Raw genomic sequence first — 12,092 nt, forward strand, 5'->3', positions numbered from 1 at the left:
GTTCGCTAATGCCATGCATGGCATTCATAGCTTTATCCAAAGTTCATCATTTAATGCGGGTGGAAGAAAATACCTTATTTACAGAGTAGGCAAGAAAGTTTCGAGGAAATACTCCTAATGTTTTTGAATTACTATACGCAATTTAATGATGCTTCCTGCTTATTCTGCATGGACTTGGAATGAATTTATGACTGTTATTACTTAAAATCATCTGAATACAAAATGCAGTTATTTTATGTAATAATGTATTATGGGCATATTTGCGTGTCATAGATTGGTTGCGAATGGTCAGCCATAGTATACTGAAATCAAATTCAACGTTCGTAGCCTTTCTTAAACAGATCGATATAGCTACAAAGCTATTAAATTGTTTTAGACAATTCTTGCTACCTTTATTTGATTTAATTATTATTGAAATAACAAAAATTCCTTACTTAACTTGATAAAAATGTTAATGATTTAAAGAGCCCAGTGAGGGGTCCCCCCAAAACTTTCTCGCCTTCTCTCTATCCTAGAGAACTCCCTATCCTACTTACTCTCTATCTATCTCCTATCCTAGAGAACGCTTTGCATGGTATTGGCGTATAATAATTATGAAATACTTACATATGGCTTGAATTTAGCACTTTTACTAAATTTTTAGAGTAGTTGGCTATTTATCCCTAGAATGCGGATAATATTATCCGAAAATCGAATTTGTGCTTTAGACGCATTTCTCTCAACCAAATGAAACAAAAATTTGATGAAGAACTACATTTTTAATCGCAAAATCACATATCAAATTACGTGCATTTAAGTCACTGCGTTTTTGAGTTATCGTGTTTACACGTTTATAAATTATAGACCGACAGACGATCAACCCCTTGTTGGCTTTGGCTCAAAATTCGATATACGTCTATATCATAGATGTTAAATCTATACGTCAAATTTTATCTAACTCTCTTCGTTAACTTTTATTCGGTCAGCCGGACAGACATACTTCCTCTGAACGGATTTTACTCAAAATTCGATCGCAATCTATAAATTTTATCTGAAGACCGTATATCAAATTTCATCTGCATAATTCAAAACATTTTTGAGTTGTCCTTGTCACAGACAGACGGAAATTTTTCAAAAATATGTTTTTCGAACTCAGTGTGTCTAAAACGCTAGGCCACCATCTAAATTTCTCAAGTTCGAATTTTTTAAACGATTACTATATTTCGTGTACAAAAAAGTAAAGAAAAATAATATCATAACACTTAAGAATATAAAGTCAACTTCTTTACAAAATAAATATTCTCCTAAGATTATTTTTGAAAAATATTACATTTTTTTTTTTAAAAAAATAATATAATTCTTAAATGCAATTATCCGAAATTAAAAATAAAAAAAAAGTCCTTTAATTCTATTGAAAATGATTTCTCATAAAGGATTTTGAATATCGATGGAAAACAATAAAATTCTAATTCTTCTAAAACTATTTTTTTCAAATAATTAAATTTTTTTTATAGTTTTCATTTAGGAATTTGAAGCAAATTTAATTATATCTTTTTATAAATTAATAATGGAAAAAAATATTGGATGCATTTCAAAATTTCGGAAGAAACTTTTTACAGTAATTCGATAAAATTAATCTTGAATTGTCAAAAGAACACTTATGGCAAATACAAAAACGCTAATGAAATTTAAAAACTGCATAGAATACCTTCTACCACATGATTATATACAATTATGGAAATTCTATATATTTTACTGCAAGTTCTTGTTTGCGGCATATTTTTTATGACATTTAGTAAATTTTTGAATATAGCCTGAAAATTACGTTTGTGTACATTCTGATGCAAAATGCTTTCATATGCAATGAGGCATGGCTAATTCAATGCTGACAGAGCCATAAAATAATTAGATTTATCCAAATATACGATTATAGAAAGCGCAGTATAAAAATGGGTTCCGCAAACGAAATCAACAATATCTGAATCTAACCAGCAGGAGTGGTCTTTCCAAAACTTTCTCGCATACTCTGTAATAAACTTGTCGTGTCGGAGAACGTCTTACATGGCATTGACATAGAACAATTACGAAATATTAACTTTTAGCATAAATTAAGCACTTTTACTGAATCCATCGTATCATCCTTGGCGAGTTATTTGGCGATGAATCGCTTGCATGCTTTAATAGTATATAAAAATTTCGAATTTTCTCAACCTATTAAACTCAAAATGTGACACAAAACGGCACTTGCAGTTACAAAATCCCATACCAAATTTCATATATTTAAGTCATTGTGTTTTGAATTATTATATTTACGTTTTCTGAAAGTACAGAACAACAGATAGTCAACCATTAATTGAATTTAGCTCAAAAATCAACAGGAGTCTACACTATAGATGCTAAATCTGTATACCAAATTTTATCTATCTAGCTCTCTTCAGTTTATAATTATCGTATTAACTTACATTCGAATAGATGGACTTCCTCTGAATATATTTTACTTAAAATTGGATAGACATCTGCAAATTTGATGTAAAGACCGAATACCAAATTTCAACCGTTTAGCTGAAATCGTTTTTGATTTATCTTTGTTACAGACCGACAAGTAGACGGACATTTTCTAAAAATGTACTTTTCGGACTCATAGAGATTTGAAACGTGAGGAAATCTCGAGTTCGAATTTTTTTAAAGAGTAATATACTTTCTCTTTACTACGTATACGAGAAAGTAATTACGGTAGTAATGACTTAGTAAATATTTAACAAGTTTAATTGAGCACGCACAGTTTTTAAATAAATATTATAGTTAATAAAGTAATAATAACTAAAATGACAAAAAATTATGCTTTTAAAATTAATACTTTCGATAAACAAACGAGGGATCTTAAATAAATATAGCAGAAAAAAAAAGGAACTAATCAATAAAACTTTAATGACACGATTCAAATCTATTGTACTCGAAGATATTCTTTAAAAAGTGGGAAATTATTTTCTTCTTATTTGATTGAATGCATTAAATGACAAAAAAAGTCCTTCAATGAATAAGGGACTTTGAAAACTATTTATTTGCGATACCTGTGGCCACATGTTACAGACATATTTAACTGAGAAAAACAATTTTTAAATGATAAAGAAAAAACATATTGACTTGCCAACAAGTGAATTTGTTTCCTTTTCTCGGAGTATAAGGGAAAAAATTAGAACTATGAAAATGAGGAAAGATGAAGCGGGGGGGGGGGATACTGATAAGAACATCCCATCGAACATGTATAGGTTGAAAAGCAGTTAGTTCGCAGGATATTGATTTATAAAACTGACTAATTTTTTTTTCTTTAATTATCGACAAATCTTTAGTAAATAAGATTCTGGATTTGATAAGGCAATAGTTCATTTAATTTTAGATATTTTTTTGTTCTTCAATAGCAAGAGAGTTAGGGAGAAATGGTAATTTCAATCCCATATCGTTTTTCATCTTTCTGAGTTGGATAAGTCATGTCATGAAAACGATTGCGATACGCACTTTTCCTATAAACATTCAACTTAAATCTAAATAAAATAATTCAGAATACCAGATTTATTTCTTTATATGATAAATATTTCTGCGGGGTTTGATTACAGATTTCTCAACAACAAAGTAAATGAATGGAAATCGGAGAGTAAATAATTCTATATACAGAATCTTCTACTTAGTTACGATTATACTGGATTAATATTTGATGAAAAAATTGAAACGGTTTGAATTCTGTTACAACAATGAAAAGTATTGTCACACATTATGCATATAATTATTTTTTAAATACTTAGTCAAAATTACTTTTATTTTTTTAATGAAATTGATTCAGTTAAAAAATTTTTTTTTAATTGTTCAAATACGTTTGGTGCAAGGCTATTTTCGGAAGTTATTTTTGAAAAGCATCAAAATCTCGCTTAATTATAAAAATTTCATATAAAGTATAAAATAGTCTCAAGGTTTACATTTTAATTTTCTAAAAGAATGTTTGGGCCAACTTATTCCACTCCAAGCCAAAGTGGTCTGTAGATCAATTAGATATTAAGAAATAAGTCCATACGCTGAACAATTGTTCTTTTCATTTTAAACATTTTATCAACATGTTTCAGTACATAGTGTTAGGTATGCTCCCATCATATTTTCATAGTTGTGCTGCGCCAATTTAATTGAACCAATGTGCTTATGAAGAGTGATAAAGTGAAGTTATAGTACAGTGTTAGACAATGTGCGTTAGATAATGCAGATAGGTACAACTTTCACACAATTTTAACATTTGGATTGATTCCAAAAAATAGACGAAGCGCACAAAGAATGGGAGAGATGTAAGACTGCCAAAACGATTTTTTTAATATTAGTTTGAAGTTTAAAGAACTTTGGAACCTCGTTGTTAAAATAACGTGATTTGTAGACATTTGATTTGCTAATGTAAAGGTTATTTTTTCTGTCTAAAGAACCAACTTAAAGTTATACAAATGGACGTATCAGTTATCCGGGAGATCCTAGAAATCGCTAAATTTATAATTACCATTATAAAATGGAACCATTATTCATTCGCCATTATAAACTGGAACTAAACTTCGTATTCAAAGTTTAGCTCAAATTTATTTGGGAATGGTTTCATTAAAAGCTCATTATAGAAACATATTTTTTTATTCTAGATGTCACTTTTCATCTTTGAGGTATTAATTCTGGATGCAAATACACTACAAATGGAAATAAAATTCGAATTTAAAATAATTGATAGATTTTTACATGTTCAAGTCTAATTACGGATAGATGGAATACAGTCTTGTAGTCTTTTTACTCTCGTTCGGAAGGAAAAATTCAATGTTTTAGAAATTCAAAATAGTTTGTTCTTTTATGAATAGATTATAGAGTATAGAGTAGAATGACTTATGACACGAAGATTTTTTCAACCGTAGAAATGAATAGGGAACAATTTTACTATATTTATTAAAAAGACATTATTTGATATTTTGTATGCATGGCAATCCTAAATAAAAGGGCAATATTTTCTATATCATTTAACATACAATATTACTTCAATTTAACTTTTCCGTCATTTACAACAATTTTTATTAGCCTCTCTCCTTTCATATTAAGTTCATGCGACCGATTTGTTAATTTAAGAGATGTGTCATGGAGTTCTTGAACTCAAGGCTCTTAACCTCCGTACAGAACTGGTGATAAAAGTAATCGCATGGCATTGAGATAATTTAATATGTGGTTGTGCTTGGTTAAATAAAGATATTGCATATTAAAATAACTTTAAAAAAACATGATAGTTAATGTAAAGGATTTTCGGTTATACATGTTTTCTCAACACCACTTACATACGCCTCTCTACCTTTGATTCTTTGAAAAGTTTAAGAGTTGAGTAGTATTATACATCGAATGCATTTTGCTTTTTTTGATTGTTAGATTTTTGAAAGTTTAAGCCATCTTTGAATTTTATTACTTCTTGTCACCTGAACCTTTCGCTTTATTTGTCATGAATTTTATCCGGTTATCTTAACAAAATTTCGCTACTTCATTTTTCAAAGAGTGTAATTTTTGAGCTGGAAAACAATTGTTTCTATACTGAATTAATATTGCGAATTCGGTTTAATTCTGTTCAACTATATTTATGTTCCATTTTTATGCACAAAATGAGATATATTGGGGCGTATTTCCTAAACCATGGTTAATAGAAAAGAGATATTAGAGATGACACTTTAACCAACATCCCGTCTTCAAATTTCCATGGACATTTGATTCCGCACTCTAGACCAATTTTATCTTATACCAGAATCATTTACTCTTTGGTTGAATCTGGTTTCGAATTTGGAATCCTTAGACCTTACCTTTATGGTACCAAGGAATCGAAGTTTAGAGATGGCAAAAATGATGGAAATTGTTGTATTTCACTGCAAAATAGCAAAGCCTTGAAAAATTTGCGTTTTGTATTTGAATTATTGTTAGACTGAAATACATAATGTGATCCAAGAAGATTTTTTTTGAATGCCAGAAATAAACTTAAATGGGTCATATATCTATATTTCTTCATATGACCCTTTAAGAACTTCAATTTTCCAACTAAAGACGATTTTATGGTATATATTGTACATTATATTGATTAGTTCTTGCTTGTAATTTTTCTTAAAAAATCTTTTAATACTTAAACTCGTTAAAAAAAAAAAAAATTCAGATATTTCTTGCTTCATTCAAGTGAGATAATTTTTGCAGCTTTGTATGATTTATTTATTTACGTTTTTTCATATGATCTTTTAAGATCAAGAAGATTTTATGGTATTTAATTTTATTTATATTCATTAGTCCTAGCTTCTATTTTTTAAGAATTCTTTTAAATTTATATAAATATTTTTTCTTTTATATGAACTAGATAATGTTTACAGCCGGTTGATTTCGTGTATAAAAATGTTTTCATCCATAAATTCTTAAGTGAGATGCTTTCGAAACAATTTTTAGCTCATTTAACGGATAATCCCCACCCCCATTAAATTTATTGCTTCTTATTTTCAGATACAAATAAATTCAAGACTTTTGACTCCAATGGAATCAAACATATAAAACAGAATAAATAATAATTAATTGCGTCAATTTCATGTTAAAGTGTATTACTTTTTTCAGTCTGATCAAAGATTTTAAGTCACCAAATTGTCAATAATAATAATAATCTAGAATTTTTAAGAAATTATATATGGTGTTGATTTCTTTAGTCGGTTAATAAAAAGTCTATCTTGGTGCAAAGATTCTAAATCTCAATTTAAAACAAATTATTAATACAAATGCTTGTTGCCATTTTGTAAGAAATAACTTAATTATTTCTTTCTTGACATTGATATTCATATATTCTTGATTTCATCTAGATCCAGTTTTTAAAACAAGAATATAAATGAATAATATACTACAAAGTTTGTGATTATTCTTTTTTAAATTATTTTTTTATATATTCGCTCACATTGTGGAGTCATATTTTAGAATATAGTATCAAAATCAAAACATGAAATATAGATTTTATCATATCATTTTTAGCACGATATTCATATATTCTTGTTTCCATTCCTATGCTCCAATTTTTAAAACAAATATGTAAGTGTATTTATGTAATATGTAAATACGTAAGTGTATATGTATGTATATTACAAATTTAACGTTTATTCATTTTATTATCATAGTTTTTTTTATACTTGCATCATCATAGAATCATATTTTAGAATATACGTATCAAAATGCAAAGCGTGAAATATAGATTTTATTATACCATATTTAGCACTATATTTAATACCACTAATACAACTACAACGATTCAAAAGTCTCTAGAAAAATATATTTGAGAAATTGCTGGAATTAAAAAAAAAATGTTTTCAAGCATCGTTTTTTTTTTCGGAAAATCGGAATTCTCTCTAAAAAAAAAAAAAAAAAAACTTTCGTTAATGAGTTTGAAAATAATCAAATAAAGTTTGTTAAAAGTAAAAACATTTTATTAAAAAAAAATGTTTTCAAGATGCTGATTTCTTCCTTTCGGTGTATGTTTATAACAACTTCAGCATTGTTAAATCTAATCAATATCTGTCAGTTTTATGTTAGAAAGAAACAATATCTTCTAATTCTTTCTTAAATTAAAACTCTTCTCAAAAATGCCAAACGATAAGGTTCAATTATTTTTCTTTGTCGAATTCTTGACTAATACTTCATCCACGAATATATTTTACCTATAAATATGTATCTCAGCCGAAAAAAGTTTTTTTTTTTCCACCGTTGCTACGATAAAGAATGGAATGATGGAAGAGTTTAAACTTTTTTCTTAAATATATATATATATATATATATATATATATATATATATATATATATATATATATATATATATATAATTTATTTATTTCTAGCGATCAATATCATATGGATATTGATCGCTAGAAATTTTTCTAGTTTATTTTATGTTTCAAATAAATAAATAAATAAAAATCCAAAGGAGAAAGAAAATAGCATTCTTTTGCCATTAGATTTTCAACTGAAGATAAATGGAATTTTCGATTAGGAATGCATGGAATTTTGCACGCGCATGGAATTTTCGATTAGGTAGCACGGTTGTAAACCCGCAACCTCCAAAACTAAGAGAACTTTTTTTTAAAAAATATCAAAACATGAATGTAACAGAAAAAAATAAAACAGTTAAACCTGAAAAATTCTAATGAATAAAATATGATCAATCAAGTACTAACCTTAAAGGGAAGGAAAAAGGAAAAGTGAGAAAGGGCGAAAAAAAAAAAAAAAAAAAAAAGTGAATATATCCAGTTGCGGAATATCTTATTTTGCTTTTTTAACCACGCCTCCTGATTTCATAATAAATTGTAAAGCTGTTAAAAAGGTCATTCTGCACATGTAAGGCATGAGAATTGTATACATGGTGGACAGGTTCGGTGGGTTAATTGCTACTTTTCACAGTTTGACATTCCATATCGACATCCGTTCTATTCAGAAGGGAAGGACCCTCCACATTAAGGTCACGGTTAAGTATCCCATCCTCACCATAATCCATCACTTTCCTACTGTCCCATTGTCATAGGAATGTCAATCAATTTACTATTAGGGATACTATACGAATTGAGCACTGTTTCTTCAATGCCCTTCTGTGTCACCGGTCCTCTAATTTGCCAAAGCTTTTGGGATGCTTCTTAGGATTTCCACTATTTATCTCTTCAAGCGTGTATGGCTCCCCACGTACGAATGATTGAAGATGCTTTTCTTACTTGACGGATTGGATTCGTTCATTGTCTCTTGGATGGATACGATGTCAACTAACAAAATCATTTGCAAAAACTAGTCACAAAAAAATTGCTCAGATGTCTTTATCCAATGTATATATTTTACGATCCATTTATCTGTTTTTTTGTTAAACTCGATTTCAGTTACACTGGTCATAATAACTCACCTTTTCATTTATGTTTATTTCTCTAAATATAGCCATATAGCCATAATAATTCTCTAAATTTTCAAAAAATAATTAGTATTATTCTCAAATTTAAGTAATTTTAAAGAGCGTTTCACATCTTCTTTAATTTTATTCTTTCATGATAAAAATTCAAAAATTTAACCGTCATTCTGTTTCTTTACCGTGCTACTTTTAAATTAAACTGATGAGCGTTTCGTTGTTTGCTAAATCGGTATAATTATAAAATTTCTTCATAATAACTTATTTTAATAATTTGAATACTTTATGATAAACATAGTTAAAATATTCCTGATAAATACAGTTGAAATATTTATCCACCTAAATCTTGAAATATAAGCAATTTTTCAGATATTTTGCCTTGAAATTTTCAAAGTAATAAAACATTTTTCAAATAAGAAAAAGCTGCATACTTTTTTTGTTTCTTTAATCTTTTTCTATATAAATCTAAATTTTATTGCAAACGAATTTGTTGGTTTTCTTACCTTAAAAATGGATAATCGTAAAATTTCTCTGCTTATTTAGTTATTGAGATTTGTTAAAGCTATTCTATTTATATATCAGTGTTATTTTTTATTTTTTTTTTCCATTTTGTATACACCATAAAGTTATTCAATTAGAAATCAGTGTTACTTCTTTTCTCATTTTGTATATATATATAAATTATTTTATCTATTGTAGATATCAGTGTTTCTGTTTCTTTTTTCTTTTTTTTCATTTTGGATATACCATAAAGTTATTCTATTTAGATATCAGTGTTACTTCTGTTTTCATTTTGTATTCACCATAAAGTTATTCTATTTAGATATCAATGTTACTTCTTTTTTCATTTTGTATTGTTCGCACAATTAATGAGCACAACAATATTTTCAGTGGGTGTATGTGGGAGATTTTTTTTTTCTTTTTCCATTATACAAATTAATTGTGAGAAACAGATTCACGATGTTAAGTGTTCTCATTTTCTAAGAAATCATTATCAGTTATTATTAAATGTTTTTGTTATTTAATGTTTTTATTATTATTAAAATGTCTCCTCATTTTAATAATAATAATGCAAGAATAATAATATGGCCTTTCAAATTATAACAATCCTATCAGCAATTATTAAAAAGATGCGTCATACAAAAAGCCAGATGTTACTCTCTCTAAGAATTGAAATATCCTACAAAAATCATGTCAACGTATTTCAATTTAAATACAGATTTAATGAGAAAATTTTAATTATTGTTTTGATAAAAAAATAATTAAAAGGCTGTGTTTTATTTTATACCTATTGATAAAAATTTTTATTAATAAATTTGACTTAAATAGGACCATGCCATTTTAAAAGGGATTTAATTTGATATTTTTCTGTACTACTAGCTGCTTTCACTTCATATTTAAGAGGATTTATAACTTGCTTAGATAATTTTGGTAAGAATAGTTCTTATATTAAATTGGTTTAAATAAAAATTTGCAAATGGTATTACAAGATATTACAAAAAATTTTAATAATATACAATCTGACCTGCATCTACCAAATTTGGCATAATTATAGCTTGGAAGATTCAGAATGTGCATATCGGAGCAATTTTTAGTAATATTAACTGGAATTTAAGTTAATAACTATGCTGAATTTAGGCGTTTTCGCAATAACTTCCGAAGATATTATTGCGCAAAAATGAATTTTACATCGTTTCAAGATTTAAAAATTGTGCTTTTAATTTTATTTTTATATAAAATTGTGCTTATAATGTTTATGTTTCATCGGTCAAAAATGCTTTGAATGTTATTTTTATGTAATAGTGTGACTTTATGCTGAATTTTGAAAAAAATTTTAGAAATATTTCTTGGCTTAATTTCCAATAGTAGATTGAATTTCCTGAAAATCAATTTCAGGAAATTTCATTCTTTCATCAAATATTTAATGACTTGATTTTCTTCCATTTTTAATATCTGTTGAAAGCTAAAAGAAAAGGATTCTGGTTGATGTACATGTAATTTACAGAACAAATCTAAAAGTGAAGTTATAATATTAAAAGATAGGGAACCGGATATTTACGTTTTTAATAGCACTATGATGTTATTGGACTGTCTCTATTAGAAAGATTCATGTATACAATTTGTACAATCATACAATCATGTGTACAATTCATGTACAACAGAATTTAAATAAGGCAATTAAAATAATACGGCTTTGTTGTCAAATAATTTTGTTTGATTATGAAGTTATATCTACATGATTTATCTGAAGTCAAATATAATCTAGATTCTCTACGAACCAGCTGGTCGCCTAAGATAGCTGGTAATAGACAATTAAATGTCTAGTGCGTGTACATGTATGTTTGTTGATGCTTTAAAGGCCAGACCATTTGGCATATAGCAGCTGAATATGGCGCAAATTTGTATACTTTGAAGCGTTAATTTTGTGATTATTAAATAGTTGAATCAAAAATTTATTTAATTTTGGTATTTTTCCGTGATAACTACTGAAAATTTTACAGCAGAAAAATGGTTTTTACGTCATCTTAAAATTTAAAAAAATTATCTTTTTAATGATACCAATTTAATAGTTGTGCAAAACTTCCTTAAATTTTGATTATTTTTAAAAAAATGTTTGCTTGTTTAATTTCTAACGTGGATTACATTGTTCTCCCTATATTCAAACTGTTTTTATTGCTTCATCAAATATTTAATATTAATGATTTTCTTCTATTGTTGAAAGCTGAGGAAGAAGAATTCTATCTGAATCTGTTTCATGACGGGAATAAAAAAGAAAAGAGTAAAGTTATTATAGTGAGAAACTTAGGTACCCGATGATAAGAACATATATAAGTCCATTTAATAACAGGACTTTAATGCTTGGAAATTTGATGAAATAATATCTAAATGATCTAATAAAATTAAATATAATCAACATCCTCAGTTAACCAGGTGGTCGTGCAAAAAGTGACTGGTATTATATGTAACTAAAATCAGTTACTATTATATGTAAAAAATAATTTTTCGCTAAAATCTTCAAATTTTAATTTAATGTTTAAATTATATAAATTTTAAAAAGTTGGACACCGAAGTGCACATTCGTTTCTTCAAAAGTGTATTTGTACTCACCTTCCGCAGAATATGATCACTCTAGAATCAATGATCTGTTTTGTAGATAGACAGAGAGATT

This window comes from Argiope bruennichi, chromosome 9 (genome assembly GCF_947563725.1).
Source record: "Argiope bruennichi chromosome 9, qqArgBrue1.1, whole genome shotgun sequence".
NCBI classification, from domain to species: Eukaryota; Metazoa; Arthropoda; class Arachnida; order Araneae; family Araneidae; genus Argiope; species Argiope bruennichi.